The sequence below is a fragment of the Xenopus laevis genome, chromosome 8S, assembly GCF_017654675.1.
Source record: "Xenopus laevis strain J_2021 chromosome 8S, Xenopus_laevis_v10.1, whole genome shotgun sequence".
Lineage (NCBI taxonomy): Eukaryota > Metazoa > Chordata > Amphibia > Anura > Pipidae > Xenopus > Xenopus laevis.
Window position 1 is genome coordinate 52,645,596 of NC_054386.1, and position 17,866 is coordinate 52,663,461.

Genomic DNA, 17,866 nt, shown 5'->3' on the forward strand with positions numbered 1-17,866 from the left:
CTTCATTGATTACTCAGCAAGTCCAGTTGTTTTTAGATTTACCTATACTAGATATACCATGACCTGGATGAATGAAAATCTTCATAGTCATACACTTATGAATGAACCTACCTAATAACCATCCTTCAGGCATGAGACCATCTTAAAAATTTTTAAATAATGTAGACTGTCTCAGTATATATGAATCATGACATGATGCAGGAAATCCTGATTTCACACTCATTAATCTGCATTCACACCTGAGGAACTTGGATTTATAGTTGGCTACTTAGCTAATCACTCTTATCATAATCCTACTGTAAGCAACAAAAATGCATATAAAAACAGAGTGATGACCAAACTCATGCATATATTGGAACGCAAATATGGAATTAGGAGAACCATTAATTAAATTCAAGTGCGCTACTCAGATTTGAAAAGACGTGACAAGGAGTATTATGAACACATATTGACAGCAATTGGACAAGGTAAGCAAATTTCTAATGATAAAAGCAATATTTGACTTTACAAAGCAGTTTTTTTAACATCTATTTTTTTAGGTGTGTCCAAGAAGTGCAGTTCACAAATGGACACTCAAAAAGGAAATGAAGGTAAAAGATGTATTATAAATGGTTGTATGTGGACTGATTGATAGATATATTTAGATAGATGTGGCTAGATGCAATGAACCTCTAAGAAAGAAATTGTTTAAGGAAAAGCACATCTCATGTGACTGTGAAAGCCATTGCATTGAAGTTAAAGAAATTGTTCGGCGAATTGATGTGCAACTGGATTCTTTAATTGTTAAAATGGATCCATTGCTCAAATGCTCCTTTTTGGTTCAAGAAAAACAGTGATAGGTTAAAAGGTTAATAAATGTTCATGTTACTTTATGGTTATTGTAACATACATAGTAACATAGTAAGTAAGGTTGAAAAAAGACACATGTCCATCGAGTTCAACCTTCTTTTTTTTTTATTAACTACCTATCTGCCAGTTGATCCAGCGGAAGGCAAAAAAAAAACCGATCTGAAGCCTCTCCAATTTGCCTTAGAGGGGGAAAAATTCCTTCCTGACTCCAAAATGGTAATCGGACTAGTCCCTGGATCAACTTGGACTATGAGCTATTTCCCATAACCCTGTATTCCCTTACTTGCTAAAAAGCTATCCAACCCCTTCTTAAAGCTATCTAATGTATCAGCCTGTACAACTGATTCAGGGAGAGAATTCCACATCTTCACAGCTCTCACTGTAAAAAACCCCTTCCGAATATTTAGGCGGAACCTCTTTTCTTCTAATCGGAATGGGTGACCTTGCGTCAGATGGAAAGACCTACTGGTAAATAAAGCATTAGAGAGATTATTATATGATCCCCTTATATATTTATACATAGTCATCATATCACCCCTTAAGCGCCTCTTCTCCAGCGTGAACATCCCCATTTGGCCAGTCTTTCCTCATAGCTAAGATTTTTTAATACCTTTTACCAGCTTAGTTGCCCTTCTCTGTACCCTCTCTAATACAATAATGTCCTGTTTGAGTGATGGAGACCAAAACTGTACGGCATATTCTAGATGGGGCCTTACAAGTGCTCTATACAGCGGAAGAATCACCCCCTCCTCCCTTGACTTTATGCCCCTTTTAATACAGCTCAAGACCTTATTTGCCCTTGATGCTGCCAACTGGCATTGCTTGCTACAGCCAAGTTTATCATCTACAAGGACTCCAAGGTCCTTTTCCATAATGGATTTGCCTAGTGCAGTCCCATTAAGGGTATAATTGGCTTGGAAATTTTTACATCCCAGGTGCATGACTTTACATTTATCAACATTGAATCTCATTTGCCACTTAGCTGCCCAGATTGCCAGTTTGTCAAGATCATGTTGCAAGGATGCCACATCCTGGATAGAATTAATTGGGCTGGATAATTTTGTGTCATCTGCAAACACTGATACATTATTTACAACACCCTCCCCTAAGTCATTAATGAACAAGTTAAAAAAAAGTGGACCCAATATTGAGCCCTGGGGGACCCCACTAAGAATCTTACTCCAAGTAGAGAATGTCCCATTAACAACCACCCTCTGTACCCGATCCTGTAGCCAGTTTCCTATGCACATGCAAACTTCTTCATTAAGCCCAACAAATCTTAGTTTAGAAAGCAGTCGTTTGTGGGGCACAGTATCAAACGCTTTGGCAAAATCCAAATAGATCACATCTACTGCCCCCCCACTGTCCAGAATCTTACTTACCACATCATAAAAAGCAATCAAATTCGTCTGACATGACCTATCCTTCATAAAGCCATGCTGATTGTTGCTCATAATGCCATTCATTAGGAAAAAATTTTGAATGTGATCCCTTAACAAACCTTCAAATAATTTGCCTACCACAGATGTCAAGCTTACTGGCCTATAATTGCCAGGCTGAGATCGTAATCCCTTTTTAAATATTGGAATAACATCAGCTTTTCTCCAATCCATAGGCACCATACCAGATGACAGTGAATCTGAGAAAATCAGAAATAAGGGCTGGTCTAAAACTGAACTAAGCTCTCTTAGAACCCGGGGGTGTATGCCATCAGGCCCTGGAGCCTTGTTTACATTAATTTGTATTAAAGCTTTTTGAATCATATCCTGAGTCAGCCACTGACTAGATTGAGCTGAACCATTCGTGCAGTTATTAAGTGAGCCTGTGAACCCAGACTCCTCTATTGTATACACTGAAGAAAAGAACTGATTTAACACATTTGCCTTTTCTGTATCTGTTACAACCATACTGGTACCATTATTTAATGGAGCAACACTCTCGACCTGCATCTTTTTACTATTAATATATTTAAAAAACTTTTTAGGGTTAGTTTTCACCTCCACCGCAATTAACTCTTCATTTCTTTTCTTAGCCTTCCGGATTGCTGATTTACAACATTTATTACAGTGTTTATATTCATTAAATGCAGCTTCTGTCCCTACAGATTTGTAGTTTTTAAATGCCTTTCTCTTCTTTCCCATTAACTTCTTTACTTCTGTATTAAGCCACACAGGATTATTCTTAGAGCTTCTACGTTTTTTTTTTTTAACTTCGGGTAGTTTATTGAAAGAAAAAGTAAGCAGTTTACAATGTAAAGACAAATCACGGAAAAACATTGTGTCACATGTTACATGTCTAGATCAAGCAGGGTGAAAGAAGCATAGCATGTAATATACATGTCGTCATGAATAGTGCATTACACAACAAAAGCAAGACTCCCTCCAATGAGGGATTAACATCCAGTTAAACAAGTGGAATATAAATGCCAGTTACCTTTCCTGAACCCTATTTGATTTAAACTGCTAGTGGTTGCCTTGGGTGTAGGGGGTAAATGTCAGTCCAGGATCCCCAAATTTTATGGAATTTGGTAGGGGCTCCCCTTTTTAAGTACATTAGATATTCAGTGGTACAGGTATCCTGCATTATTGCTTTCCAGGCAGAGAAGGTAGGAGGAGCCACAGCTCTCCAGTTCTGGGTAATTAGTCTCTTGGCTAGTAACAGCGCCTCTAGTAGAAAAAGTGACTGACATTGATTCAGTTTTAGGTCTTGAATTATGGCCAAGATGCAAGATTTAGGAGTTCTAGCAATTGTCACCTGAAGCACCCCATCTAAGGCATCTAGTACTTCCCTCCAATATGTAGTAAGAGCTTCTATGTTTAGTCCTTAAGGGAATAAATTGAGAACAGTAATGATTTAATATCATTTTAAAGGACAACCATTTCTGTTCTGTGTTTTTAGCTGAAAACCTAATGCCCCAATCAATGCTCTGTAGGGCAGCCCTCAAGGCACTAAAATTAGCTTTTCCAAAATTCATGGTTTTTGTTGCCCTAGTATATTTTTGTTTTTTGCACCAGACATTAAAAACAAATAAAAGTAATTAAAGTTATTACTTGTCTGTGACTATTATCTACCTCGGAAACAATTTCTCCACTTTAGACATTTATATACAAGTATACAAGTAGTTTATTGAAGAGTATCAGTAATGCAAATTGTTGTGGAACAAATCCAGTGCAGAAAACTCAACTGCAATATTCTTTATTTGGAAGCAATTCTTTATTGCTTCCCAATAAAGAATATTGCAGTTGAGTTTGCTGCCCTGGATTTGTTCCACTACAATTTGCATTAATGATACATTGATTTTGGGTATCGCACACAGGATAACCCGTGGAATTAAACCAACAAGGACTTTTGGTGAGCCGCACTTATTCCCTAAGTTTATTGAAGAGAACAGTACTGACCTACTTATTACTGGAAAGTGAATCTGATAACACTGATTTTACTTTAATTTATAAAAAGCGCTATGTTTTATAGGTCAGTTAGTTCAAAAAAAACCTTTCTAATGGAAAGCAGCATCTTGAATTATGTCTTAAAAAGACAGTAGTGTCACAAAAAGATGCAACATTCTTGTGTTTTACAAAACAAAATATTGTGACCTTATTTTATGCATCTCCTTGGAAAGAACACTGAAATAAATATTGGTTAAAAAAGCATTTTAATAAATATTTGTTAACTTGGCAACTATAATTTGTTTGAATGTTTTTTTTATTATGCTACATCTCAGTATCAAGGTTTCAGTTAACTGACCACAACACTTTCCTGTTCTGTACATTTGTATGATGGTAGCTAATATTTATTTTTTACAATACCTTTGTATAATGTAAACAGAAAAAAAGAGCTGTCATTTTATTGTCCTACACAGTAAAGACGTTTCAGTTCAAGGTATAGCTGAAACAATAATTACATCCCACCACAGAATAATGAAACATATCGGTAAAAATAGATTTTTTATTTATGGAGTATAGCTGTCATAGTATACATGTTTGTAGTGATTAGAGCACAAGTTATAGCGAAATTAAATCAGTGCCCCCCACAAAAAAATAGTTTGGGAACCCCTAACATAAATAAATGAGACACCACACAGCGATGTTTGTGAGTTAACCCCACCATCTCTACAATTATAACACAAACACAGGTGCTGCTGAATTCACACAAGGCAAAGGTTATTTTCTTAAACAATAATGTACCCTGGCCATTTTCTGTCCATCACATGTCTTTCACATAACTGCAAATGTTGAATTAGTGGTCACTAGTGGAACCCTGCAACTATAGCCATATCCAGGATATAGATTTTGCAATTATTCGCCAGCATTCGTACGGCGTATTTTTCAAGTTTCAGTTTTAGCGAATTTTAATGCGAGATCGATATACAACTTTTGATATATAATCGTGTTCCGTTACTCAAGTTCTGAAATACGTGGAGATCGAATCAGGTGGTAAGTTCTTCGCTGCGTACAGAGTTTTTAGAGAGTTTACTTTTATAAATTAGCGATTTTGTTTTTGACATGTTTTGTTACGTATTTGAGTGCGTAAATTAGATACGCATCTTCATAAATTTCGCCCTAAATGGCAGTGTGTTTGGAGTTTCCTTAAATGAGAAGGATCTAGGGGTTTTTGTAGATAACAAGTTGTCTAATTCTGGGCAGTGTCATTCTGTGGCTACTAAAGCAAATAAAGTTCTGTCTTGCATAAAAAAGGGCATTAACTCAAGGGATGAAAACATAATTATGCCTCTTTATAGGTCCCTGGTAAGGCCTCATCTGGAGTATGCAGTGCAGTTTTGGACTCCATTCCTTAAGAGGGTTATAAATAGCTGGAGGGAGTGCAGAGATGTGCAACTAAATTGGTTAGAGGGATGGAAGACTTAAATTATGAGGGTAGACTGTCAAGGTTGGGGTTGTTTTCTCTGGAAAAAAGGGGGGACATGATTACACTTTACAAGTATATTAGAGGACATTATAGACAAATAGCAGGGAACCTTTTTACCCATAAAGTGGATCACCGTACCAGAGGCCACCCTTTTAGACTAGAAGAAAAGAACTTTCATTTGAAGCAACGTAGGGGGTTCTTCACAGTCAGGACAGTGAGGTTGTGGAATGCACTGCCGGGTAATGTTGTGATGGCTGATTCAGTTAATGCCTTTAAGAATGGCTTGGATGATTTTTTGGACAGACATAATATCAAAGGCTATTGTGATACTAAGCTCTATAGTTAGTATAGGTATGGGTATATATAATTCAATTAAAAGTAGGGAGGGGCGTGTGTATGTCTGCTGGGTTTTCATTTGGAGGGGTTGAACTTGATGGAATTTGTCTTTTTTCAACCCAATTTAACTATGTAACTATGTAACCCAGCAGTACCAGACCAGTGTAATAGGTGCAAAGGTTCCCAAGCTGATTTCTTCCACATGGTTTGGAATTTCAGCATTTCTGGTCAGAAATCGCCCAGTACCTCTCACAGTTAATGGCTTTACCAATTGAACTTCATCCAACTGTTTTGCTTCTTAACTATTTGGCAGACACGGTTCTTTCAAGATCAGAAAGAACTCTCCTTATATTTCTCCTATTTCAGGCTAAAAAGGCCATTGCAATCAAAAGGAAAGATGACCATCTGCCCACACTCAACTTCTGGATAGGTCTGGTGGAACAAACCCTTCCAATTTTGGAACAAATTTATACGGCCAGAGGCTGTCCCTCCAAATTCACTAGCACATGGTCTTTGTGGATACTGTTATTCGAACAGACCTCAAGACTCACCTGCACCAAACATGGACTAGCTTCTTCCTGGAGATTAAAAGGATGGGGTGTTTTTTTTTTTTCTCATTGCACTGGTACTGTAATCTTGACAATGTAATGCATCATCTAGGTGAAATGGACCTAAGTATCCATAGACAAGCGGGTTTGCGATATTTTTGGTACTATGCGTATATTCCTCTAAGTTAAGTACTGTACACCTCTCTATTACTGTGCATGGGAATACGCTCCAAAACTTCCACCACTCTCATCGTCCCGATACTTTCTTTCCTTTTCTTCTCTCCTTTCTGCTTTCTAACTCTCTTTCTCTCATCTTTCCCATCTTCTAATGTTTTCCCAGGGGTGTTATTTAAAAACTCCAATGCAATGTCTGTTTAACAATGCTGTTTATTACTTTGATATGCTCTGTGATATAAGGCTTTGTATTGGTTTAATAAATAAATGTTTAAACAACTTCCTTGTCTACTTGGTGGTCAGACTGGCGGGAAAATGACCATGTGGCACTGTTGTAACAAATTTCATTCATATTAACAGTACATGTATCCCTTAATATCTTGGAATTAGAATAGCCCCCTCATCAATTTTACATTCACTTATTTTAAGGTTTACTTATCCTTTAACCTTGAAAGCAGCAAGTAAGTTGCAGGGAAATTGACAATATGTCTAGCCCCATGTCAGATTTCAAAATTGAATATAAAAAAATCTGTTTGCTCTTTTGAGAAATGGATTTCAGTGCAGAATTCTGTTGGAGCAGCACTATTAACTGATTCATTTTGACAAACATTTTTTTTCCCATGACAGTATCCCTTTAACAGGCAGTAACCAATAAGTGACTTGCGATGGGGCCACATGGGTCATAACTGCTGCCTTTGAATCTGAGCTGAATGCAGAGGATCAACTGCAAACTCACTGCACAATTATGTCCTATGTGGCCCCCCTTTAAGTCGCTGACTAACTCAGAGTTAGAGAGCTGAAAAGCAGGAGGTTGTGTTTTGTTATTTTATGTTAGACATCCGGTCACTCCAGAATTTATACATTACATTTTTGGCTAACTATATTAGAAACATTTTTAATTTTGCACAGCTTATCTATTTACCCAATTTTTATTTTTACACTGAATTGTTGCTTTATAAGGCACAAAATGGTCTCAATGTCTTAAATATATTGATAATGGGTTGAGTGCAGAGGACTTCTTGTATTTGTCTATATGAACTTTATGGTTTAAAAATTATTGGTGAGCACAACTTTGTATTTTCCCTTGCTGTGCAAGAGGTTTAAAATACTAACCAGATGAATATTTTGCCATGGTTTGGCCTGTAAATTGTCAATTCCAATTAGTCTGCCCCTTATACAGTCCTGCACCAATCACTTATTGCTTTAGGTTCTGTATGTGACCGACAGAGAGGCCTTGCACATGCCCCCCATAGTATAACATTAACTCTGCAATGCTTAACCCTTGTTATTAACACTGTATTGTATCTCAAGCACCTGTACTTTTAGTACTTTAAGAAAAAGTTACTTTAACACATTTCACACATTTTGCTGATTTTGCATAATTTTTTCCTGGTCCCCTGAAAAACATAAAATGGGCATTCTACTGAATATATATATAGATATATATATATCTATATATATATATATCAAACAAAAAAGTCCAGACCACTTGCTTAATGAAACAAAAAAGACTCCGCCCACCCTCATGTTAAACAAATCAAGCATAACCCCATAATATCAAAAGGAATCACCCAAAATTAGAAAAATTCGAAAACATTTTTTAACATTTTTTCAAAACACTGTTAGCATAATTCTTATATATGTCTGGTTATGCTTCAAATAGATTTTTAGTCACAATTATATAGGAACACCATACAATGGTTTCACTTAAAGTAGAGAAACAATGTAACATATAGGATATGTAATGTCATGACGTCCCAAATTTACCCCTTCCTATAACGATGTATCATACTCATATAAAAGCATGCAGATCATACTCTCTATTGAGTCCCTTTGGATGTAATGTTTGTAATGTATGGATCCAAAATTTTCCCTTTTCTGGAGTTGTAGGAGTCTGTTGCCCCCCCGACGTGGGGGGGCAACTGACTCCAACACAAGAAACCTCAAGGTTGCTACCGAATGTCGTGCTGCATGAAAGTGCGCCGGAACCGGTAACTTCAGTACCTCCTTTCTGATGGTTGATTTGTGCTGGCTAATCCTATCACGGATTGGTTGAATGGTCTCACCTACATAGGCCAACCCACAGGGACACTTCAGCATATATACTACGTATTCAGTGTCACACGTATAATGGTCTTGTATCTCGAATTTCCGCCCTGTATGAGGATGTGTAAAAGCATTTGTGCGTATGACACTGGAGCATTGATTGCATCTACCACACGGGTACATGCCATTTCTCAAAGGTGCTAAAAGTCTCTGCGGGTTGGTCCGTGCAGTGCCTAGATCTGCCTTAACCAATCTGTCCCTCAAACTCCTCGGGCGTTTATACGACAAGAGGGGGGGTGCTTGAAATTCCAGAATATCTGGGTAAGCTTTTTGTAATAAGGGCCAGTGTTTATAAATAATTTGATGTATCTTACGTGTGCTTGGGTGATACATGTGCACGAACGGTATACGTCTTGTCTTCGATACCTCTGGTACTTTTTCCTGTATAATAGAATCCCAATGTAGTTCCCTGACTCTTGCTACCTCCTGATTAAGTAGTGTACTCGGGTACCCCCTCTGTGTAAATTTAGTTGTCATCTCCGTCAAACGTTCAGTAAGATTCTCTTCCTCCGAAACTATTCGTTTAACACGCAACAGTTGCGACCTGGGGAGAGAGGAGATGTTAGCCCTCGGGTGTGAGCTATCAAACCGTAATAGGTTATTCCTATCAGTTGGTTTAACAAATAAATCAGTGTGCAATTGTCTTCCTTTCCGGTACACTGTAGTATCTAGAAATGTCACCATCTCTTCACTATACGCATATGTGAATGTAATGGTTGGAATGCAGGTATCCAAGTATGACTTAAACTCCGACAGGGATCCATCGTCACCCCTCCATACTACCAACAAATCGTCGATATAGCGCCACCACTTAAGGCAATGCCTCTGGAATAGTTCATGTGTATAGACATATGTGTCTTCAAAATAATTCATGAAAATGTTGGCGTACGTAGGAGCGACGTTGGATCCCATCGCGGTACCCTGTAATTGGAGATAAAATCTATCCTGAAACAAGAAATAGTTTTTATGTAAAACCACAGATAGAAGTTCCATAAAGAAGTTAGTTTGTATTACATCATACTCAGATCTCTCTAACACAGAGCGGACCGCTGCCATGCCTGCCTCATGGGGGATGGAAGTATACAGGCTACTTACATCTAAAGCTGCCAATATTGCCTTCTCCTCACCTACATCCAAGGTCTGTAACGACCTCAAAAAGTAGGATGTATCCTTCACATATGACCGCCCCATAGGTACAAATGGTGCTAATACTTTGTCCAAAAATATCGATAAGGGGGAAAGTATCGAATTGACTCCTGCTACAATAGGTCGCCCTGGCGGGGTTTGTAGATTTTTATGCACTTTAGGCAAAGTGTAAAACACAGGAATACACGGAAACTCCTGTGTAAGAAAACCCTTAAGGCCCTCATTGATGATCCCCAAATCCTGATAACGTGACAATATCTCAGATATCAAGCTTGCTATCTCAACTGTCGGATCCTTTTCCAGACACATATACGTATTACCGTCACTCAATTGGCCCAGGATCTCCTGTATATAATATTCCTTGTCTAGAATCACCAAAGCTCCCCCCTTATCAGCAGGTTTGCATATTACTGTATCATCCCCCATAATCGAACACAAAGAGTCCCGTTCAGTTAATGATAAGTTATTATTAAACCGCATAGACCTAAGTCCCTTGGGGTCTTGTACCAAGTGATTAATATCACGAGCTATAAAGCTGATAACGGTCTCAACCGGATGGTTGGAAGTAGGTGGGAGATACTTGCTCTTCTTACGCAAATTAAAGCGTTGCATCGTAAGTGTCTCTGTATGTGCGTGAGCCTCTCCAACACCCTCGTCTTTAAATTGTACCTTAAGTCTCAGTAGTCTATAGAACCGTTGCAGGTCTATATCCAAAGAAAATGTGTCTAGTTTAGCAGAGGGACAAAATGACAGGCCCTTTTGTAACACACACAATTCTGATTGTGACAGTACCTTCTTAGAAATGTTTATCACCAGCGATGTCACTTCCTCCGTGCTGTCTTGCTGGTAGTCCGTGCCTGCCGTGTCTTGCCTGCTCCTGCGGCGTGTGCCTCTGGAACGGCCTCTACGTGCTCCCCGCTGCTGGAGGGAGCACTGTCCTCCCCTAAAAAAGAACGCGAGGAGCCAGACGAATCTGTAGTGCGCTGGGCAACTGATTCACCGGAGCTGCTGCGGCCAATCTCCTGACGCCTTTCTTGGCGTGGTGCACGTGCTGTGCGTGCCTGCGTTCTCTGACTACGGAAGGAAGATGGTGCGCTGTAAGGACTGCCCGGTATCCACCGGTACACGCGTCCGTTCGTGTAATCCTCCGCGTCCCTCAGGAACTTGCCTCTCTTGCGGGCCTCAATCTCTTGTCGGTGCTTTCGCAGAGTCTCGTCTAGCTGAGATTTAATCACAGAAAACTCCTCTTGGCCAGCGGTCTGTGTCAGCTGTGTCTCAAGGGCCTGCACCTGCTCAGACACGGTAATCAGTTCTTTTTGTATGTATTCAATAGTGAGAGTAATAATATCTAGTGAGCACTTATTCAATATATCCTCAAATTTCCTGCAAAACTCCAGGTTTTCAGAGAATAGAGTAGGCCGAAGGTGCACTCTCAGGCCTCTTGGAATCCGCTTTAGTCGATGATATTCTGCCAAAGTGCAGCCATGTAGTTCCAAAGCTGTGAATTTCTTGGATAAACGCTCCAAGTCTCGGCTACGTACCTCTGGATGAGAGGTGTGCAAAAACTCCCTCGAGCCCCTCGCCAGAGTGGCTATGCTCGCCGCCTCCACTTCTGTGTAGGCAAATACATCCGCCTGGGTACTCAATATGGGGGTAGTTTGGGACATGGGTCACAACTCAACACTCAAAATATAATATATACGTACAAAATGGAGTGGAGTGCAGACCCAGTCTGTGACTTAGTCCACAATAGGACAAATTATATATCAAACAAAAAAGTCCAGACCACTTGCTTAATGAAACAAAAAAGGTTTTTTACCAAGCAAGAAATTGCATTGCAACGTTTCGAAGCTCCCGCTTCTTTATCAAGCATACATGATCACAATGACATCACATCCTATATAGGGTCGTGGGCATAGACTCCGCCCACCCTCATGTTAAACAAATTAAGCATAACCCCATAATATCAAAAGGAATCACCCAAAATTAGAAAAATTCTAAAACATTTTTTAACATTTTTTCAAACACTGTTGGCATAATTCTTATATATGTCTGGTTATGCTTCAAATAGATTTTTAGTCACAATTATATAGGAACACCATACAATGGTTTCACTTAAAGTAGAGAAACAATGTAACATATAGGATATGTAATGTCATGACGTCCCAAATTTACCCCTTCCTATAACGATGTATCATACTCATATAAAAGCATGCAGATCATACTCTCTATTGAGTCCCTTTGGATGTAATGTTTGTAATGTATGGATACAAAATTTTTCCCTTTTCTGGAGTTGTAGGAGTCTGTTGCCCCCCCGACGTGGGGGGGCAACTGACTCCAACACAAGAAACCTCAAGGTTGCTACCGAATGTCGTGCTGCATGAAAGTGCGCCGGAACCGGTAACTTCAGTACCTCCTTTCTGATGGTTGATTTGTGCTGGCTAATCCTATCACGGATTGGTTGAATGGTCTCACCTACATAGGCCAACCCACAGGGACACTTCAGCATATATACTACGTATTCAGTGTCACACCTATAATGGTCTTGTATCTCGAATTTCCGAATTTTTCTAATTTTGGGTGATTCCTTTTGATATTATGGGGTTATGCTTGATTTGTTTAACATGAGGGTGGGCGGAGTCTATGCCCATGACCCTATATAGGATGTGATGTCATTGTGATCATGTATGCTTGATAAAGAAGCGGGAGCTTCGAAACGTTGCAATGCAATTTCTTGCTTGGTAAAAAACCTTTTTTGTTTCATTAAGCAAGTGGTCTGGACTTTTTTGTTTGATATATAATTTGTCCTATTGTGGACTAAGTCACAGACTGGGTCTGCACTCCACTCCATTTTGTACGTATATATTATATTTTGAGTGTTGAGTTGTGACCCATGTCCCAAACTACCCCCATATTGAGTACCCAGGCGGATGTATTTGCCTACACAGAAGTGGAGGCGGCGAGCATAGCCACTCTGGCGAGGGGCTCGAGGGAGTTTTTGCACACCTCTCATCCAGAGGTACGTAGCCGAGACTTGGAGCGTTTATCCAAGAAATTCACAGCTTTGGAACTACATGGCTGCACTTTGGCAGAATATCATCGACTAAAGCGGATTCCAAGAGGCCTGAGAGTGCACCTTCGGCCTACTCTATTCTCTGAAAACCTGGAGTTTTGCAGGAAATTTGAGGGTATATTGAATAAGTGCTCACTAGATATTATTACTCTCACTATTGAATACATACAAAAAGAACTGATTACCGTGTCTGAGCAGGTGCAGGCCCTTGAGACACAGCTGACACAGACCGCTGGCCAAGAGGAGTTTTCTGTGATTAAATCTCAGCTAGACGAGACTCTGCGAAAGCACCGACAAGAGATTGAGGCCCGCAAGAGAGGCAAGTTCCTGAGGGACGCGGAGGATTACACGAACGGACGCGTGTACCGGTGGATACCGGGCAGTCCTTACAGCGCACCATCTTCCTTCCGTAGTCAGAGAACGCAGGCACGCACAGCACGTGCACCACGCCAAGAAAGGCGTCAGGAGATTGGCCGCAGCAGCTCCGGTGAATCAGTTGCCCAGCGCACTACAGATTCGTCTGGCTCCTCGCGTTCTTTTTTAGGGGAGGACAGTGCTCCCTCCAGCAGCGGGGAGCACGTAGAGGCCGTTCCAGAGGCACACGCCGCAGGAGCAGGCAAGACACGGCAGGCACGGACTACCAGCAAGACAGCACGGAGGAAGTGACATCGCTGGTGATAAACATTTCTAAGATGGTACTGTCACAATCAGAATTGTGTGTGTTACAAAAGGGCCTGTCATTTTGTCCCTCTGCTAAACTAGACACATTTTCTTTGGATATAGACCTGCAACGGTTCTACTGAGACTTAAGGTACAATTTAAAGACGAGGGTGTTGGAGAGGCTCACGCACATACAGAGACACTTACGATGCAACGCTTTAATTTGCGTAAGAAGAGCAAGTATCTCCCACCTACTTCCAACCATCCGGTTGAGACCGTTATCAGCTTTATAGCTCGTGATATTAATCACTTGATACAAGACCCCAAGGGACTTAGGTCTATGCGGTTTAATAATAACTTATCATTAACTGAACGGGACTCTTTGTGTTCGATTATGGGGGATGATACAGTAATATGCAAACCTGCTGATAAGGGGGGAGCTTTGGTGATTCTAGACAAGGAATATTATATACAGGAGATCCTGGGCCAATTGAGTGACGGTAATACGTATATGTGTCTGGAAAAGGATCCGACAGTTGAGATAGCAAGCTTGATATCTGAGATATTGTCACGTTATCAGGATTTGGGGATCATCAATGAGGGCCTTAAGGGTTTTCTTACACAGGAGTTTCCGTGTATTCCTGTGTTTTACACTTTGCCTAAAGTGCATAAAAATCTACAAACCCCCCCAGGGCGACCTATTGTAGCAGGAGTCAATTCGATACTTTCCCCCTTATCGATATTTTTGGACAAAGTATTAGCACCATTTGTACCTATGGGGCGGTCATATGTGAAGGATACATCCTACTTTTTGAGGTCGTTACAGACCTTGGATGTAGGTGAGGAGAAGGCAATATTGGCAGCTTTAGATGTAAGTAGCCTGTATACTTCCATCCCCCATGAGGCGGGCATGGCAGCGGTCCGCTCTGTGTTAGAGAGATCTGAGTATGATGTAATACAAACTAACTTCTTTATGGAACTTCTATCTGTGGTTTTACATAAAAACTATTTCTTGTTTCAGGATAGATTTTATCTCCAATTACAGGGTACCGCGATGGGATCCAACGTCGCTCCTACGTACGCCAACATTTTCATGAATTATTTTGAAGACACATATGTCTATACACATGAACTATTCCAGAGGCATTGCCTTAAGTGGTGGCGCTATATCGACGATTTGTTGGTAGTATGGAGGGGTGACGATGGATCCCTGTCGGAGTTTAAGTCATACTTGGATACCTGCATTCCAACCATTACATTCACATATGCGTATAGTGAAGAGATGGTGACATTTCTAGATACTACAGTGTACCGGAAAGGAAGACAATTGCACACTGATTTATTTGTTAAACCAACTGATAGGAATAACCTATTACGGTTTGATAGCTCACACCCGAGGGCTAACATCTCCTCTCTCCCCAGGTCGCAACTGTTGCGTGTTAAACGAATAGTTTCGGAGGAAGAGAATCTTACTGAACGTTTGACGGAGATGACAACTAAATTTACACAGAGGGGGTACCGAGTACACTACTTAATCAGGAGGTAGCAAGAGTCAGGGAACTACATCGGGATTCTATTATACAGGAAAAAGTACCAGAGGTGTCGAAGACAAGACGTATACCGTTCGTGCACACGTATCACCCAAGCACACGTAAGATACATCAAATTATTTATAAACACTGGCCCTTATTACAAAAAGCTTACCCAGATATTCTGGAATTTCAAGCACCCCCCCTCTTGTCGTATAAACGCCCGAGGAGTTTGAGGGACAGATTGGTTAAGGCAGATCTAGGCACTGCACGGACCAACCCGCAGAGACTTTTAGCACCTTTGAGAAATGGCATGTACCCGTGTGGTAGATGCAATCAATGCTCCAGTGTCATACGCACAAATGCTTTTACACATCCTCATACAGGGCGGAAATTCGAGATACAAGACCATTATACGTGTGACACTGAATACGTAGTATATATGCTGAAGTGTCCCTGTGGGTTGGCCTATGTAGGTGAGACCATTCAACCAATCCGTGATAGGATTAGCCAGCACAAATCAACCATCAGAAAGGAGGTACTGAAGTTACCGGTTCCGGCGCACTTTCATGCAGCACGACATTCGGTAGCAACCTTGAGGTTCCTTGTGTTGGAGTCAGTTGCCCCCCCACGTCGGGGGGGCAACAGACTCCTACAACTCCAGAAAAGGGAAAAATTTTGGATCCATACATTACAAACATTACATCCAAAGGGACTCAATAGAGAGTATGATCTGCATGCTTTTATATGAGTATGATACATCGTTATAGGAAGGGGTAAATTTGGGACGTCATGACATTACATATCCTATATGTTACATTGTTTCTCTACTTTAAGTGAAACCATTGTATGGTGTTCCTATATAATTGTGACTAAAAATCTATTTGAAGCATAACCAGACATATATAAGAATTATGCCAACAGTGTTTGAAAAAATGTTAAAAATGTTTTAGAATTTTTCTAATTTTGGGTGATTCCTTTTGATATTATGGGGTTATGCTTAATTTGTTTAACATGAGGGTGGGCGGAGTCTATGCCCACGACCCTATATAGGATGTGATGTCATTGTGATCATGTATGCTTGATAAAGAAGCGGGAGCTTCGAAACGTTGCAATGCAATTTCTTGCTTGGTAAAAAACCTTTTTTGTTTCATTAAGCAAGTGGTCTGGACTTTTTTGTTTGATATATAATTTGTCCTATTGTGGACTAAGTCACAGACTGGGTCTGCACTCCACTCCATTTTGTACGTATATATATATATATATATATATATATATATATATATATATATATATATATATATATATATATATATATATATATATATATATATATATATATATATATATATATATATATATATATATATAGTAAAAATGCAGCACTGCAGCCACCAATTGAGCAAATCCCCACAATATATATATAATATAGGTGATCCCACTGGTGTCTAATAAAAGGGCAGCCAAGTTTGGGAGTTTTACTTTGAAAGCAGCTAGTAAGTTGCAGGTAAAACTTAGTCCCTTTGTAAAATGTATAATTAAGCAATTGAATTTTTAATGAATCAGATGAAAATTAAGTGTAGGACTGGCCAGATATGGGATGACTTTGACGTAGTTGGCCAGCTTAAATATATTGCAATATATGGACAAACAATCCCTGTGTTGTTTAAAGGGTAAGGCATTTTTTAGTAGCAGTATGCACAAAATGTCTGTCTTAAATATATTGATAATGGGTTGAGTGCAAAGGACCTCTTGTAGTTGACTATATGTATTTTGTGGTCACACCCTCATTGCACCCCCCCCCTAATGGTTTTAAAAAATGGTGGTGAGCACAACTTTCCCTTGTTTGTTATAGTTATACAGGAGCAGTGACCAGCTCCATGTTGTAGTTCCCACCCTTCCCAGCTATAGTCAGGTGATCCCACTGGTGTCTAATAAAAGGGCAGCCAAGTTTGGGAGTTTTACTTTGAAAGCAGCTAGTAAGTTGCAGGTAAAACTTAGTCCCTTTGTAAAATGTATAATTAAGCAATTGAATTCTTATGAATCAGATGAAAATTAAGCGTAGGACTGGCCAGATATGGGATGACTTTGACGTAGTTGGCCAGCTTAAATATATTGCAATATATGGACAAACAATCCCTGTGTTGTTTAAAGGGTAAGGCATTTTTTAGTAGCAGTATGCACAAAATGTCTCTGTTGAGTGCAAAGGACCTCTTGTAGTTGACTATATGTATTTTGTGGTCACACCCTCATTGCACCCCCGCCTAATGGTTTTAAAAAATAGTGGTGAGCACAACTTTCCCTTGTTTGTTATATATATATATATATATATATATATATATATATATATATAGTGAATAAAGTACCCCTTTTGTAAAATATAGGGATATTATAAGTTACCGAGGAGTTTCATGACCATATAAAAACACGAGGCCGAAGGCCAAGTGTTTTTATACAGGTCATGGAACTCCGAGGTAACTTCTAATATCCTCATATTTTACAACTGGGGGTACTTTATTTATTATAATACACAAATTTCAATGAGTCATGTGACAGAAATGACATCAGAACTCACCGTT

General features: G+C 39.7%; 1 protein-coding gene across 3 annotated transcripts in view; it reads right to left on the minus strand.

Annotated features, from left to right (window-relative positions):
• Window positions 1-17,866, minus strand: part of LOC121397804 — a 58,068-nt gene that overhangs the window by 16,129 nt on the left and 24,073 nt on the right. The gene's annotated exons all lie outside the window — the stretch shown is intronic.